Source organism: Rhea pennata, chromosome 26 (assembly GCF_028389875.1).
Source record: "Rhea pennata isolate bPtePen1 chromosome 26, bPtePen1.pri, whole genome shotgun sequence".
Taxonomy (NCBI): domain Eukaryota; kingdom Metazoa; phylum Chordata; class Aves; order Rheiformes; family Rheidae; genus Rhea; species Rhea pennata.
Window position 1 is genome coordinate 7421893 of NC_084688.1, and position 17262 is coordinate 7439154.

A 17262-nucleotide genomic window follows, 5' to 3' on the forward strand; every position below is an offset into this window, starting at 1 on the left:
TGTAGGCATGCCTCCGTGCTCAGAAGCAGCCCCGTGGCAGGCAGGACAGTGCGGGATGTCTTCTGGGCACGCAGCATGCTGCTTCCCATGCCCGGGACAAACTGCGAGCAGGTGCCTGGCTTGCGCTTCTATGTGCCGAGACTTGGAGCTGGCCAGCGCGCACCTTCCCGCTGTGTGTGCTGCTGTCCGCAAACAGCCTCCAAACAAAGCAGGGCACTAAGGCAGGAGAACTAAGAGCCCCAGGAGGGAATCTGCCTGCAAGGGAACCTGTGCAGCACATCCCTTGTTCCGCTCGCCACTTCCCTGACTCTTAGGCAAAGCCCATCTCAGCTGGCTTGTAGGCATGCCTCCGTGCTCAGAAGCAGCCCCGTGGAAGGCAGGACAGTGCGGGATGTCTTCTGGGCACACAGCATGCTGCTTCCCATGCCCGGGACAAACCGCGAGCAGGTGCCTCGCTTGCGCTTCTATGTGCCGAGACTTGGAGCTGGCCAGCGCGCACCTTCCCGCTGTGTGTGCTGCTGTCCGCAAACAGCCTCCAAACAAAGCAGGGCACTAAGGCAGGAGAAGTAAGCGCCCCAGGAGGGAATCTGCCTGCGAGGGAAGCTGTGCAGCACATCCCTTGTTCCGCTCGCCACTTCCCTGACTCTTAGGCAAAGCCCATCTCAGCTGGCTTCTAGGCGTGCCTCCGTGTTCAGAAGCAGCCCCGTGGTAGGCAGGACAGTGCGGGATGTCTTCTGGGCACGCAGCATGCTGCTTCCCATGCCCGGGACAAACTCCGAGCAGGTGCCTCGCTTGCGCTTCTATGTGCCGAGACTTGGAGCTGGCCAGCGCGCACCTTCCCGCTGTGTGTGCTGCTGTCCGCAAACAGCCTCCAAACAAAGCAGGGCACTAAGGCAGGAGAACTAAGAGCCCCAGGAGGGAATCTGCCTGCGAGGGAAGCTGTGCAGCACATCCCTTGTTCCGCTCGCCACTTCCCTGACTCTTAGGCAAAGCCCATCTCAGCTGGCTTGTAGGCGTGCCTCCGTGCTCAGAAGCAGCCCCGTGGCAGGCAGGACAGTGCGAGAAGTATTCTGGGCACGCAGCATACTGCTTCCCATGCCCGGGACAAACTGCGAGCAGGTGCCTCGCTTGTGCTTCCATCTGCCGAGACTTGGAGCTGGTCAGCGCGCACCTTCCCGCTGTGTGTGCTGCTGTCCGCAAACAGCCTCCAAACAAAGCAGGGCACTAAGGCAAGAGAAGTAAGCGCCCCAGGAGGGAATCTGCCTGCGAGGGAAGCTGTGCAGCACATCCCTTGTTCCGCTCGCCACTTCCCTGACTCTTAGGCAAAGCCCATCTCAGCTGGCTTGTAGGTGTGCCTCCGTGCTCAGAAGCAGCCCCGTGGCAGGCAGGACAGTGCGAGATGTCTTCTGGGCATGCAGCATGCTGCTTCCCATGCCCGGGACAAATTGCGAGCAGGTGCCTCGCTTGCGCTTCTATGTGCCGAGACTTGGAGCTGGCCAGTGAGCACCTTCCAGCCTTGTGTGCTGCTGTCCGCAAACAGCCTCCAAACAAAGCAGGGCACTAAGGCAGGAGAATTAAGAGCCCCAGGAGGGAATCTGCCTGCGAGGGAAGCTGTGCAGCACATCCCTTGTTCCGCTCGCCACTTCCCTGACTCTTAGGCAAAGCCCATCTCAGCTGGCTTGTAGGCGTGCCTCCGTGCTCAGAAGCAGCCCCGTGGCAGGCAGGACAGTGCGAGAAGTATTCTGGGCACGCAGCATACTGCTTCCCATGCCCGGGACAAACTGCGAGCAGGTGCCTCGCTTGTGCTTCCATCTGCCGAGACTTGGAGCTGGCCAGCGCGCACCTTCCCGCTGTGTGTGCTGCTGTCCGCAAACAGCCTCCAAACAAAGCAGGGCACTAAGGCAAGAGAATTAAGCGCCCCAGGAGGGAATCTGGCTGCGAGGGAACCTGTGCAGCACATCCCTTGTTCCGCTCAACACTTCCCTGACTCTTAGGCAAAGCCCATCTCAGCTGGCTTGTAGGTGTGCCTCCGTGCTCAGAAGCAGCCCCGTGGCAGGCAGGACAGTGCGGGATGTCTTCTGGGCACGCAGCATGCTGCTTCCCATGCCCGGGACAAATTGCGAGCAGGTGCCTCGCTTGCGCTTCTATGTGCCGAGACTTGGAGCTGGCCAGCGCGCACCTTCCCGCTGTGTGTGCTGCTGTCCGCAAACAGCCTCCAAACAAAGCAGGGCACTAAGGCAAGAGAAGTAAGCGCCCCAGGAGGGAATCTGCCTGCGAGGGAAGCTGTGCAGCACATCCCTTGTTCCGCTCGCCACTTCCCTGACTCTTAGGCAAAGCCCATCTCAGCTGGCTTGTAGGCGTGCCTCCGTGGTCAGAAGCAGCCCCGTGGCAGGCAGGACAGTGCGGGATGTCTTCTGGGCACGCAGCATGCTGCTTCCCATGCCCGGGACAAACCGCGAGCAGGTGCCTGGCTTGCGCTTCTATGTGCCGAGACTTGGAGCTGGCCAGCGCGCACCTTCCCGCTGTGTGTGCTGCTGTCCGCAAACAGCCTCCAAACAAAGCAGGGCACTAAGGCAGGAGAAGTAAGCGCCCCAGGAGGGAATCTGCCTGCGAGGGAAGCTGTGCAGCACATCCCTTGTTCCGCTCGCCACTTCCCTGACTCTTAGGCAAAGCCCATCTCAGCTGGCTTGTAGGCGTGCCTCCGTGCTCAGAAGCAGCCCCGTGGCAGGCAGGACAGTGCGGGATGTCTTCTGGGCACGCAGCATGCTGCTTCCCATGCCCGGGATAAACTGCGAGCAGGTGCCTCGCTTGCGCTTCTATGTGCCGAGACTTGGAGCTGGCCAGCGCGCACCTTCCCGCCTTGTGTGCTGCTGTCCGCAAACAGCCTCCAAACAAAGCAGGGCACTAAGGCAGGAGAACTAAGAGCCCCAGGAGGGAATCTGCCTGCGAGGGAAGCTGTGCAGCACATCCCTTGTTCCGCTCGCCACTTCCCTGACTCTTAGGCAAAGCCCATCTCAGCTGGCTTGTAGGTGTGCCTCCGTGCTCAGAAGCAGCCCCGTGGCAGGCAGGACAGTGCGGGATGTCTTCTGGGCACGCAGCATGCTGCTTCCCACGCCCGGGACAAACTGCGAGCAGGTGCCTGGCTTGCGCTTCTATGTGCCGAGACTTGGAGCTGGCCAGCGCGCACCTTCCCGCTGTGTGTGCTGCTGTCCGCAAACAGCCTCCAAACAAAGCAGGGCACTAAGGCAAGAGAAGTAAGCGCCCCAGGAGGGAATCTGCCTGCGAGGGAAGCTGTGCAGCACATCCCTTGTTCCGCTCGCCACTTCCCTGACTCTTAGGCAAAGCCCATCTCAGCTGGCTTGTAGGCGTGCCTCCGTGCTCAGAAGCAGCCCCGTGGCAGGCAGGACAGTGCGGGATGTCTTCTGGGCACGCAGCATGCTGCTTCCCATGCCCGGGACAAACCGCGAGCAGGTGCCTGGCTTGCGCTTCTATCTGCCGAGACTTGGAGCTGGCCAGCGCGCACCTTCCCGCTGTGTGTGCTGCTGTCCGCAAACAGCCTCCAAACAAAGCAGGGCACTAAGGCAGGAGAAGTAAGCGCCCCAGGAGGGAATCTGCCTGCGAGGGAAGCTGTGCAGCACATCCCTTGTTCCGCTCGCCACTTCCCTGACTCTTAGGCAAAGCCCATCTCAGCTGGCTTGTAGGCGTGCCTCCGTGCTCAGAAGCAGCCCCGTGGCAGGCAGGACAGTGCGGGATGTCTTCTGGGCACGCAGCATGCTGCTTCCCATGCCCGGGACAAACTGCGAGCAGGTGCCTGGCTTGCGCTTCTATCTGCCGAGACTTGGAGCTGGCCAGCGCGCACCTTCCCGCTGTGTGTGCTGCTGTCCGCAAACAGCCTCCAAACAAAGCAGGGCACTAAGGCAGGAGAAGTAAGTGCCCCAGGAGGGAATCTGCCTGCGAGGGAAGCTGTGCAGCACATCCCTTGTTCCTCTCGCCACTTCCCTGACTCTTAGGCAAAGCCCATCTCAGCTGGCTTGTAGGCGTGCCTCCGTGCTCAGAAGCAGCCCCGTGGCAGGCAGGACAGTGCGGGATGTCTTCTGGGCACGCAGCATGCTGCTTCCCATGCCCGGGACAAACCGCGAGCAGGTGCCTGGCTTGCGCTTCTATGTGCCGAGACTTGGAGCTGGCCAGCGCGCACCTTCCCGCTGTGTGTGCTGCTGTCCGCAAACAGCCTCCAAACAAAGCAGGGCACTAAGGCAAGAGAAGTAAGCGCCCCAGGAGGGAATCTGCCTGCGAGGGAAGCTGTGCAGCACATCCCTTGTTCCGCTCAACACTTCCCTGACTCTTAGGCAAAGCCCATCTCAGCTGGCTTGTAGGCATGCCTCCGTGCTCAGAAGCAGCCCTGTGACGGGCAGGACAGTGCGGGATGTCTTCTGGGCACGCAGCATGCTGCTTCCCATGCCCGGGACAAACTGCGAGCAGGTGCCTGGCTTGCGCTTCTATGTGCCGAGACTTGGAGCTGGCCAGCGCGCACCTTCCCGCTGTGTGTGCTGCTGTCCGCAAACAGCCTCCAAACAAAGCAGGGCACTAAGGCAGGAGAAGTAAGCGCCCCTTGAGGGAATCTGCCTGCGAGGGAAGCTGTGCAGCACATCCCTTGTTCCGCTCGCCACTTCCCTGACTCTTAGGCAAAGCCCATCTCAGCTGGCTTGTAGGTGTGCCTCCGTGCTCAGAAGCAGCCCCGTGGTAGGCAGGACAGTGCGGGATGTCTTCTGGGCACGCAGCATGCTGCTTCCCATGCCCGGGACAAACTGCGAGCAGGTGCCTGGCTTGCGCTTCTATGTGCCGAGACTTGGAGCTGGCCAGCGCGCACCTTCCCGCCTTGTGTGCTGCTCTCCGCAAACAGCCTCCAAACAAAGCAGGGCACTAAGGCAAGAGAAGTCAGCGTCCCAGGAGGGAATCTGCCTGCGAGGGAAGCTGTGCAGCACATCCCTTGTTCCGCTCGCCACTTCCCTGACTCTTAGGCAAAGCCCATCTCAGCTGGCTTGTAGGCGTGCCTCCGTGGTCAGAAGCAGCCCCGAGGAAGGCAGGACAGTGCGGGATGTCTTCTGGGCACGCAGCATGCTGCTTCCCATGCCCGGGACAAACTGCGAGCAGGTGCCTGGCTTGCGCTTCTATGTGCCGAGACTTGGAGCTGGTCAGCGCACACCTTCCCGCTGTGTGTGCTGCTGTCTGCAAACAGCCTCCAAACAAAGCAGGGCACTAAGGCAGGAGAACTAAGAGCCCCAGGAGGGAATCTGCCTGCGAGGGAACCTGTGCAGCACATCCCTTGTTCCGCTCGCCACTTCCCTGACTCTTAGGCAAAGCCCATCTCAGCTGGCTTGTAGGCGTGCCTCCGTGCTCAGAAGCAGCCCCGAGGAAGGCAGGACAGTGCGAGATGTCTTCTGGGCACGCAGCATGCTGCTTCCCATGCCCGGGACAAACTCCGAGCAGGTGCCTGGCTTGCGCTTCTATGTGCCGAGACTTGGATCTGGCCAGTGCGCACCTTCTCGCAGTGTGTGCTGCTGTCCGCAAACAGCCTCCAAACAAAGCAGGGCACTAAGGCAAGAGAAGTAAGCGCCCCAGGAGGGAATCTGCCTGCGAGGGAACCTGTGCAGCACATCCCTTGTTCCGCTCAACACTTCCCTGACTCTTAGGCAAAGCCCATCTCAGCTGGCTTGTAGGCGTGCCTCCGTGCTCAGAAGCAGCCCCGTGGCAGGCAGGACAGTGCGGGATGTCTTCTGGGCACGCAGCATGCTGCTTCCCACACCCGGGACAAACCGCGAGCAGGTGCCTCGCTTGCGCTTCTATGTGCCGAGACTTGGAGCTGGCCAGCGCGCACCTTCCCGCCTTGTGTGCTGCTGTCCGCAAACAGCCTCCAAACAAAGCAGGGCACTAAGGCATGAGAAGTCAGCGCCCCAGGAGGGAATCTGCCTGCGAGGGAACCTGTGCAGCACATCCCTTGTTCCGCTCGCCACTTCCCTGACTCTTAGGCAAAGCCCATCTCAGCTGGCTTGTAGGCGTGCCTCCGTGCTCAGAAGCAGCCCCGTGGCAGGCAGGACAGTGCGGGATGTCTTCTGGGCACGCAGCATGCTGCTTCCCATGCCCGGGACAAACCGCGAGCAGGTGCCTGGCTTGCGCTTCTATGTGCCGAGACTTGGAGCTGGCCAGCGCGCACCTTCCCGCTGTGTGTGCTGCTGTCCGCAAACAGCCTCCAAACAAAGCAGGGCGCTAAGGCAAGAGAAGTAAGCGCCCCAGGAGGGAATCTGCCTGCGAGGGAAGCTGTGCAGCACATCCCTTGTTCCGCTCGCCACTTCCCTGACTCTTAGGCAAAGCCCATCTCAGCTGGCTTGTAGGCCTGCCTCCGTGCTCAGAAGCAGCCCCGAGGAAGGCAGGACAGTGCGAGAAGTAATCGGGGCATGCAGCATGCTGCTTCCCATGCCCGCGACAAACTGCGAGCAGGTGCCTGGCTTGCGCTTCTATGTGCCGAGACTTGGAGCTGGCCAGCGCGCACCTTCCCGCTGTGTGTGCTGCTGTCCGCAAACAGCCTCCAAACAAAGCAGGGCACTAAGGCAAGAGAGCTAAGAGCCCCAGGAGGGAATCTGCCTGCGAGGGAAGCTGTGCAGCACATCCCTTGTTCCGCTCGCCACTTCCCTGACTCTTAGGCAAAGCCCATCTCAGCTGGCTTGTAGGCGTGCCTCCGTGGTCAGAAGCAGCCCCGTGGCAGGCAGGACAGTGCGAGAAGTACTCTGGGCATGCAGCATGCTGCTTCCCATGCCCGGGACAAACTGCGAGCAGGTGCCTCGCTTGCGCTTCTATGTGCCGAGACTTGGAGCTGGCCAGCGCGCACCTTCCCGCTGTGTGTGCTGCTCTCCGCAAACAGCCTCCAAACAAAGCAGGGCACTAAGGCAAGAGAAGTAAGCGCCCCAGGAGGGAATCTGCCTGAAAGGGAAGCTGTGCAGCACATCCCTTGTTCCGCTCGCCACTTCCCTGACTCTTAGGCAAAGCCCATCTCAGCTGGCTTGTAGGTGTGACTCCGTGCTCAGAAGTAGCCCCGAGGAAGGCAGGACAGTGCGAGATGTCTTCTGGGCACGCAGCATGCTGCTTCCCATGCCCGGGACAAACTGCGAGCAGGTGCCTGGCTTGCGCTTCTATGTGCCGAGACTTGGAGCAGGCCAGCGCGCCCCTTCCCGCTGTGTGTGCTGCTGTCCGCAAACAGCCTCCAAACAGAGCAGGGCACTAAGGCAAGAGAAGTAAGCGCCCCAGGAGGGAATCTGCCTGCGAGGGAAGCTGTGCAGCACATCCCTTGTTCTGCTCGCCACTTCCCTGACTCTTAGGCAAAGCCCATCTCAGCTGGCTTGTAGGCGTGCCTCCGTGCTCAGAAGCAGCCCCGTGGCAGGCAGGACAGTGCGAGAAGTACTCTGGGCATGCAGCATGCTGCTTCCCATGCCCGGGACAAACTGCGAGCAGGTGCCTGGCTTGCGCTTCTATGTGCCGAGAGTTGGAGCTGGCCAGCGCGCACCTTCCCGCTGTGTGTGCTGCTGTCCGCAAACAGCCTCCAAACAAAGCAGGGCACTAAGGCAAGAGAAGTAAGCGCCCCAGGAGGGAATCTGCCTGCGAGGGAAGCTGTGCAGCACATCCCTTGTTCCGCTCGCCACTTCCCTGACTCTTAGGCAAAGCCCATCTCAGCTGGCTTGAAGGCATGCCTCTGTGCTCAGAAGCAGCCCTGTGGCAGGCAGGACAGTGCGGGATGTCTTCTGGGCACGCAGCATGCTGCTTCCCACACCCGGGACAAACCGCGAGCAGGTGCCTCGCTTGCGCTTCAATCTGCCGAGACTTGGAGCTGGCCAGCGCGCACCTTCCCGCTGTGTGTGCTGCTGTCCGCAAACAGCCTCCAAACAAAGCAGGGCACTAAGGCAAGAGAACTAAGAGCCCCAGGATTGAATCTGCCTGCGAGGGAAGCTGTGCAGCACATCCCTTGTTCCGCTCGCCACTTCCCTGACTCTTAGGCAAAGCCCATCTCAGCTTGCTTGTAGGTGTGCCTCTGTGCTCAGAAGCAGCCCCGAGGAAGGCAGGACAGTGCGGGATGTCTTCTGGGCACGCAGCATGCTGCTTCCCATGCCCGGGACAAACTGCGAGCAGGTGCCTCGCTTGCGCTTCTATGTGCCGAGACTTGGAGCTGGCCAGCGCGCACCTTCCCGCTGTGTGTGCTGCTGTCCGCAAACAGCCTCCAAACAAAGCAGGGCACTAAGGCAGGAGAACTAAGAGCCCCAGGAGGGAATCTGCCTGCGAGGGAAGCTGTGCAGCACATCCCTTGTTCCGCTCGCCACTTCCCTGACTCTTAGGCAAAGCCCATCTCAGCTGGCTTGTAGGCGTGCCTCCGTGCTCAGAAGCAGCCCCGTGGCAGGCAGGAGAGAGCGGGATGTCTTCTGGGCACGCAGCATGCTGCTTCCCATGCCCGGGACAAACCGCGAGCAGGTGCCTCGCTTGCGCTTCAATCTGCCGAGACTTGGAGCTGGCCAGCGCGCACCTTCCCGCTGTGTGTGCTGCTGTCCGCAAACAGCCTCCAAACAAAGCAGGGCACTAAGGCAAGAGAAGTCAGCACCCCAGGAGGGAATCTGCCTGCGAGGGAAGCTGTGCAGCACATCCCTTGTTCCGCTCGCCACTTCCCTGACTCTTAGGCAAAGCCCATCTCAGCTGGCTTGTAGGCGTGCCTCCGTGCTCAGAAGCAGCCCCGTGGCAGGCAGGACAGTGCGGGATGTCTTCTGGGCACGCAGCATGCTGTTTCCCATGCCCGGGACAAACCGCGAGCAGGTGCCTGGCTTGCGCTTCTATGTGCCGAGAGTTGGAGCTGGCCAGCGCGCACCTTCCCGCTGTGTGTGCTGCTGTCCGCAAACAGCCTCCAAACAAAGCAGGGCGCTAAGGCAAGAGAAGTAAGCGCCCCAGGAGGGAATCTGCCTGCGAGGGAAGCTGTGCAGCACATCCCTTGTTCCGCTCGCCACTTCCCTGACTCTTAGGCAAAGCCCATCTCAGCTGGCTTGTAGGTGTGCCTCCGTGCTCAGAAGCAGCCCCGTGGCAGGCAGGACAGTGCGGGATGTCTTCTGGGCACGCAGCATGCTGCTTCCCATGCCCGGGACAAACCGCGAGCAGGTGCCTGGCTTGCGCTTCTATCTGCCGAGACTTGGAGCTGGCCAGCGCGCACCTTCCCGCTGTGTGTGCTGCTGTCCGCAAACAGCCTCCAAACAAAGCAGGGCACTAAGGCAAGAGAAGTAAGCGCCCCAGGAGGGAATCTGCCTGCGAGGGAACCTGTGCAGCACATCCCTTGTTCCGCTCAACACTTCCCTGACTCTTAGGCAAAGCCCATCTCAGCTGGCTTGTAGGCGTGCCTCCGTGCTCAGAAGCAGCCCCGTGGCAGGCAGGACAGTGCGGGATGTCTTCTGGGCACGCAGCATGCTGCTTCCCACACCCGGGACAAACCGCGAGCAGGTGCCTCGCTTGCGCTTCTATGTGCCGAGACTTGGAGCTGGCCAGCGCGCACCTTCCCGCCTTGTGTGCTGCTGTCCGCAAACAGCCTCCAAACAAAGCAGGGCACTAAGGCATGAGAAGTCAGCGCCCCAGGAGGGAATCTGCCTGCGAGGGAAGCTGTGCAGCACATCCCTTGTTCCGCTCGCCACTTCCCTGACTCTTAGGCAAAGCCCATCTCAGCTGGCTTGTAGGCGTGCCTCCATGGTCAGAAGCAGCCCCGTGGCAGGCAGGACAGTGCGAGAAGTAATCGGGGCATGCAGCATGCTGCTTCCCATGCCCGGGACAAACTGCGAGCAGGTGCCTGGCTTGCGCTTCTATGTGCCGAGACTTGGAGCTGGCCAGCGCGCACCTTCCCGCTGTGTGTGCTGCTCTCCGCAAACAGCCTCCAAACAAAGCAGGGCACTAAGGCAAGAGAAGTAAGCGCCCCAGGAGGGAATCTGCCTGCGAGGGAAGCTGTGCAGCACATCCCTTGTTCCGCTCGCCACTTCCCTGACTCTTAGGCAAAGCCCATCTCAGCTGGCTTGTAGGTGTGACTCCGTGCTCAGAAGTAGCCCCGAGGAAGGCAGGACAGTGCGAGATGTCTTCTGGGCACGCAGCATGCTGCTTCCCATGCCCGGGACAAACTGCGAGCAGGTGCCTGGCTTGCGCTTCTATGTGCCGAGACTTGGAGCAGGCCAGCGCGCCCCTTCCCGCTGTGTGTGCTGCTGTCCGCAAACAGCCTCCAAACAGAGCAGGGCACTAAGGCAAGAGAAGTAAGCGCCCCAGGAGGGAATCTGCCTGCGAGGGAAGCTGTGCAGCACATCCCTTGTTCTGCTCGCCACTTCCCTGACTCTTAGGCAAAGCCCATCTCAGCTGGCTTGTAGGCGTGCCTCCGTGCTCAGAAGCAGCCCTGTGGCAGGCAGGACAGTGCGGGATGTCTTCTGGGCACGCAGCATGCTGCTTCCCACACCCGGGACAAACCGCGAGCAGGTGCCTCGCTTGCGCTTCAATCTGCCGAGACTTGGAGCTGGCCAGCGCGCACCTTCCCGCTGTGTGTGCTGCTGTCCGCAAACAGCCTCCAAACAAAGCAGGGCACTAAGGCAAGAGAGCTAAGAGCCCCAGGATTGAATCTGCCTGCGAGGGAAGCTGTGCAGCACATCCCTTGTTCCGCTCGCCACTTCCCTGACTCTTAGGCAAAGCCCATCTCAGCTTGCTTGTAGGTGTGCCTCTGTGCTCAGAAGCAGCCCCGAGGAAGGCAGGACAGTGCGGGATGTCTTCTGGGCACGCAGCATGCTGCTTCCCATGCCCGGGACAAACTGCGAGCAGGTGCCTCGCTTGCGCTTCTATGTGCCGAGACTTGGAGCTGGCCAGCGCGCACCTTCCCGCTGTGTGTGCTGCTGTCCGCAAACAGCCTCCAAACAAAGCAGGGCACTAAGGCAGGAGAACTAAGAGCCCCAGGAGGGAATCTGCCTGCGAGGGAAGCTGTGCAGCACATCCCTTGTTCCGCTCGCCACTTCCCTGACTCTTAGGCAAAGCCCATCTCAGCTGGCTTGTAGGCGTGCCTCCGTGCTCAGAAGCAGCCCCGTGGCAGGCAGGACAGTGCGAGATGTCTTCTGGGCACGCAGCATGCTGCTTCCCATGCCCGGGACAAACCTCGAGCAGGTGCCTGGCTTGCGCTTCTATGTGCCGAGACTTGGAGCTGGCCAGCGCGCACCTTCCCGCTGTGTGTGCTGCTGTCTGCAAACAGCCTCCAAACAAAGCAGGGCGCTAAGGCAAGAGAAGTAAGCGCCCCAGGAGGGAATCTGCCTGCGAGGGAAGCTGTGCAGCACATCCCTTGTTCCGCTCGCCACTTCCCTGACTCTTAGGCAAAGCCCATCTCAGCTGGCTTGTAGGTGTGCCTCCGTGCTCAGAAGCAGCCCCGTGGCAGGCAGGACAGTGCGGGATGTCTTCTGGGCACGCAGCATGCTGCTTCCCATGCCCGGGACAAACCGCGAGCAGGTGCCTGGCTTGCGCTTCTATCTGCCGAGACTTGGAGCTGGCCAGCGCGCACCTTCCCGCTGTGTGTGCTGCTGTCCGCAAACAGCCTCCAAACAAAGCAGGGCACTAAGGCAAGAGAAGTAAGCGCCCCAGGAGGGAATCTGCCTGCGAGGGAAGCTGTGCAGCACATCCCTTGTTCTGCTCGACACTTCCCTGACTCTTAGGCAAAGCCCATCTCAGCTGGCTTGTACGCGTGCCTCCGTGCTCAGAAGCAGCCCCGTGGCAGGCAGGACAGTGCGAGATGTCTTCTGGGCATGCAGCATGCTGCTTCCCACGCCCGGGAAAAATTGCGAGCAGGTGCCTCGCTTGCGATTCTATGTGCCGAGACTTGGAGCTGGCCAGTGAGCACCTTCCCGCCTTGTGTGCTGCTGTCCGCAAACAGCCTCCAAACAAAGCAGGGCACTAAGGCAGGAGAACTAAGAGCCCCAGGAGGGAATCTGCCTGCGAGGGAACCTGTGCAGCACATCCCTTGTTCCGCTCGCCACTTCCCTGACTCTTAGGCAAAGCCCATCTCAGCTGGCTTGTAGGTGTGCCTCCGTGCTCAGAAGCAGCCCCGTGGCAGGCAGGACAGTGCGGGATGTCTTCTGGGCACGCAGCATGCTGCTTCCCACACCCGGGACAAACTGCGAGCAGGTGCCTCGCTTGCGCTTCTATGTGCCGAGACTTGGAGCTGGCCAGCGCGCACCTTCCCGCTGTGTGTGCTGCTGTCCGCAAACAGCCTCCAAACAAAGCAGGGCACTAAGGCAGGAGAACTAAGAGCCCCAGGAGGGAATCTGCCTGAAAGGGAAGCTGTGCAGCACATCCCTTGTTCCTCTCGCCACTTCCCTGACTCTTAGGCAAAGCCCATCTCAGCTGGCTTGTAGGCGTGCCTCCGTGCTCAGAAGCAGCCCCGTGGCAGGCAGGACAGTGCGGGATGTCTTCTGGGCACGCAGCATGCTGCTTCCCATGCCCGGGACAAACTGCGAGCAGGTGCCTGGCTTGCGCTTCTATGTGCCGAGACCTGGAGCTGGCCAGCGCGCACCTTCCCGCTGTGTGTGCTGCTGTCCGCAAACAGCCTCCAAACAAAGCAGGGCACTAAGGCAGGAGAACTAAGAGCCCCAGGAGGGAATCTGCCTGCGAGGGAAGCTGTGCAGCACATCCCTTGTTCCGCTCGCCACTTCCCTGACTCTTAGGCAAAGCCCATCTCAGCTGGCTTGTAGGCGTGCCTCCGTGCTCAGAAGCAGCACCGTGGCAGGCAGGACAGTGCGAGATGTCTTCTGGGCACGCAGCATACTGCTTCCCACACCCGGGACAAACTGCGAGCAGGTGCCTGGCTTGTGCTTCCATCTGCCGAGACTTGGAGCTGGCCAGCGCGCACCTTCCCGCTGTGTGTGCTGCTGTCCGCAAACAGCCTCCAAACAAAGCAGGGCACTAAGGCAGGAGAAGTAAGCGCCCCAGGAGGGAATCTGCCTGCGAGGGAAGCTGTGCAGCACATCCCTTGTTCCGCTCGCCACTTCCCTGACTCTTAGGCAAAGCCCATCTCAGCTGGCTTGTAGGCGTGCCTCCGTGCTCAGAAGCAGCCCCGTGGCAGGCAGGACAGTGCGGGATGTCTTCTGGGCAAGCAGCATGCTGCTTCCCACGCCCGGGACAAACTGCGAGCAGGTGCCTGGCTTGCGCTTCTATGTGCCGAGACTTGGAGCTGGCCAGCGCGCACCTTCCCGCTGTGTGTGCTGCTGTCCGCAAACAGCCTCCAAACAAAGCAGGGCACTAAGGCAGGAGAACTAAGAGCCCCAGGAGGGAATCTGCCTGCGAGGGAAGCTGTGCAGCACATCCCTTGTTCCGCTCGCCACTTCCCTGACTCTTAGGCAAAGCCCATCTCAGCTGGCTTGTAGGCGTGCCTCCGTGCTCAGAAGCAGCCCCGTGGCAGGCAGGACAGTGCGAGATGTCTTCTGGGCACGCAGCATGCTGCTTCCCATGCCCGGGACAAACCTCGAGCAGGTGCCTGGCTTGCGCTTCTATGTGCCGAGACTTGGAGCTGGCCAGCGCGCACCTTCCCGCTGTGTGTGCTGCTGTCTGCAAACAGCCTCCAAACAAAGCAGGGCACTAAGGCAGGAGAAGTAAGCGCCCCAGAAGGGAATCTGCCTGCGAGGGAAGCTGTGCAGCACATCCCTTGTTCCGCTCGCCACTTCCCTGACTCTTAGGCAAAGCCCATCTCAGCTGGCTTGTAGGCGTGCCTCCGTGCTCAGAAGCAGCCCCGTGGCAGGCAGGAGAGAGCGGGATGTCTTCTGGGCACGCAGCATGCTGCTTCCCATGCCCGGGACAAACCGCGAGCAGGTGCCTCGCTTGCGCTTCAATCTGCCGAGACTTGGAGCTGGCCAGCGCGCACCTTCCCGCTGTGTGTGCTGCTGTCCGCAAACAGCCTCCAAACAAAGCAGGGCACTAAGGCAAGAGAAGTCAGCACCCCAGGAGGGAATCTGCCTGCGAGGGAAGCTGTGCAGCACATCCCTTGTTCCGCTCGCCACTTCCCTGACTCTTAGGCAAAGCCCATCTCAGCTGGCTTGTAGGCGTGCCTCCGTGCTCAGAAGCAGCCCCGTGGCAGGCAGGACAGTGCGGGATGTCTTCTGGGCACGCAGCATGCTGTTTCCCATGCCCGGGACAAACCGCGAGCAGGTGCCTGGCTTGCGCTTCTATGTGCCGAGAGTTGGAGCTGGCCAGCGCGCACCTTCCCGCTGTGTGTGCTGCTGTCCGCAAACAGCCTCCAAACAAAGCAGGGCGCTAAGGCAAGAGAAGTAAGCGCCCCAGGAGGGAATCTGCCTGCGAGGGAAGCTGTGCAGCACATCCCTTGTTCCGCTCGCCACTTCCCTGACTCTTAGGCAAAGCCCATCTCAGCTGGCTTGTAGGTGTGCCTCCGTGCTCAGAAGCAGCCCCGTGGCAGGCAGGACAGTGCGAGATGTCTTCTGGGCATGCAGCATGCTGCTTCCCACGCCCGGGAAAAATTGCGAGCAGGTGCCTCGCTTGCGCTTCTATGTGCCGAGACTTGGAGCTGGCCAGTGAGCACCTTCCCGCCTTGTGTGCTGCTGTCCGCAAACAGCCTCCAAACAAAGCAGGGCACTAAGGCAGGAGAACTAAGAGCCCCAGGAGGGAATCTGCCTGCGAGGGAACCTGTGCAGCACATCCCTTGTTCCTCTCGCCACTTCCCTGACTCTTAGGCAAAGCCCATCTCAGCTGGCTTGTAGGTGTGCCTCCGTGCTCAGAAGCAGCCCCGTGGCAGGCAGGACAGTGCGGGATGTCTTCTGGGCACGCAGCATGCTGCTTCCCACACCCGGGACAAACTGCGAGCAGGTGCCTCGCTTGCGCTTCTATGTGCCGAGACTTGGAGCTGGCCAGCGCGCACCTTCCCGCTGTGTGTGCTGCTGTCTGCAAACAGCCTCCAAACAAAGCAGGGCACTAAGGCAGGAGAACTAAGAGCCCCAGGAGGGAATCTGCCTGAAAGGGAAGCTGTGCAGCACATCCCTTGTTCCTCTCGCCACTTCCCTGACTCTTAGGCAAAGCCCATCTCAGCTGGCTTGTAGGCGTGCCTCCGTGTTCAGAAGCAGCCCCGTGGCAGGCAGGACAGTGCGGGATGTCTTCTGGGCACGCAGCATGCTGCTTCCCATGCCCGGGACAAACTGCGAGCAGGTGCCTGGCTTGCGCTTCTATGTGCCGAGACCTGGAGCTGGCCAGCGCGCACCTTCCCGCTGTGTGTGCTGCTGTCCGCAAACAGCCTCCAAACAAAGCAGGGCACTAAGGCAGGAGAACTAAGAGCCCCAGGAGGGAATCTGCCTGCGAGGGAAGCTGTGCAGCACATCCCTTGTTCCGCTCGCCACTTCCCTGACTCTTAGGCAAAGCCCATCTCAGCTGGCTTGTAGGCGTGCCTCCGTGCTCAGAAGCAGCACCGTGGCAGGCAGGACAGTGCGAGATGTCTTCTGGGCACGCAGCATACTGCTTCCCATGCCCGGGACAAACTGCGAGCAGGTGCCTGGCTTGTGCTTCCATCTGCCGAGACTTGGAGCTGGCCAGCGCGCACCTTCCCGCTGTGTGTGCTGCTGTCCGCAAACAGCCTCCAAACAAAGCAGGGCACTAAGGCAGGAGAAGTAAGCGCCCCAGGAGGGAATCTGCCTGCGAGGGAAGCTGTGCAGCACATCCCTTGTTCCGCTCGCCACTTCCCTGACTCTTAGGCAAAGCCCATCTCAGCTGGCTTGTAGGCGTGCCTCCGTGCTCAGAAGCAGCCCCGTGGCAGGCAGGACAGTGCGAGATGTCTTCTGGGCAAGCAGCATGCTGCTTCCCACGCCCGGGACAAACTGCGAGCAGGTGCCTGGCTTGCGCTTCTATGTGCCGAGACTTGGAGCTGGCCAGCGCGCACCTTCCCGCTGTGTGTGCTGCTGTCCGCAAACAGCCTCCAAACAAAGCAGGGCACTAAGGCAGGAGAACTAAGAGCCCCAGGAGGGAATCTGCCTGCGAGGGAAGCTGTGCAGCACATCCCTTGTTCCGCTCGCCACTTCCCTGACTCTTAGGCAAAGCCCATCTCAGCTGGCTTGTAGGCGTGCCTCCGTGCTCAGAAGCAGCACCGTGGCAGGCAGGACAGTGCGAGATGTCTTCTGGGCACGCAGCATACTGCTTCCCACACCCGGGACAAACTGCGAGCAGGTGCCTGGCTTGTGCTTCCATCTGCCGAGACTTGGAGCTGGCCAGCGCGCACCTTCCCGCTGTGTGTGCTGCTGTCCGCAAACAGCCTCCAAACAAAGCAGGGCGCTAAGGCAAGAGAAGTAAGCGCCCCAGGAGGGAATCTGCCTGCGAGGGAAGCTGTGCAGCACATCCCTTGTTCCGCTCGCCACTTCCCTGACTCTTAGGCAAAGCCCATCTCAGCTGGCTTGTAGGTGTGCCTCCGTGCTCAGAAGCAGCCCCGTGGCAGGCAGGACAGTGCGAGATGTCTTCTGGGCATGCAGCATGCTGCTTCCCACGCCCGGGAAAAATTGCGAGCAGGTGCCTCGCTTGCGCTTCTATGTGCCGAGACTTGGAGCTGGCCAGTGAGCACCTTCCCGCCTTGTGTGCTGCTGTCCGCAAACAGCCTCCAAACAAAGCAGGGCACTAAGGCAGGAGAACTAAGAGCCCCAGGAGGGAATCTGCCTGCGAGGGAACCTGTGCAGCACATCCCTTGTTCCTCTCGCCACTTCCCTGACTCTTAGGCAAAGCCCATCTCAGCTGGCTTGTAGGTGTGCCTCCGTGCTCAGAAGCAGCCCCGTGGCAGGCAGGACAGTGCGGGATGTCTTCTGGGCACGCAGCATGCTGCTTCCCACACCCGGGACAAACTGCGAGCAGGTGCCTCGCTTGCGCTTCTATGTGCCGAGACTTGGAGCTGGCCAGCGCGCACCTTCCCGCTGTGTGTGCTGCTGTCTGCAAACAGCCTCCAAACAAAGCAGGGCACTAAGGCAGGAGAACTAAGAGCCCCAGGAGGGAATCTGCCTGAAAGGGAAGCTGTGCAGCACATCCCTTGTTCCTCTCGCCACTTCCCTGACTCTTAGGCAAAGCCCATCTCAGCTGGCTTGTAGGCGTGCCTCCGTGTTCAGAAGCAGCCCCGTGGCAGGCAGGACAGTGCGGGATGTCTTCTGGGCACGCAGCATGCTGCTTCCCATGCCCGGGACAAACTGCGAGCAGGTGCCTGGCTTGCGC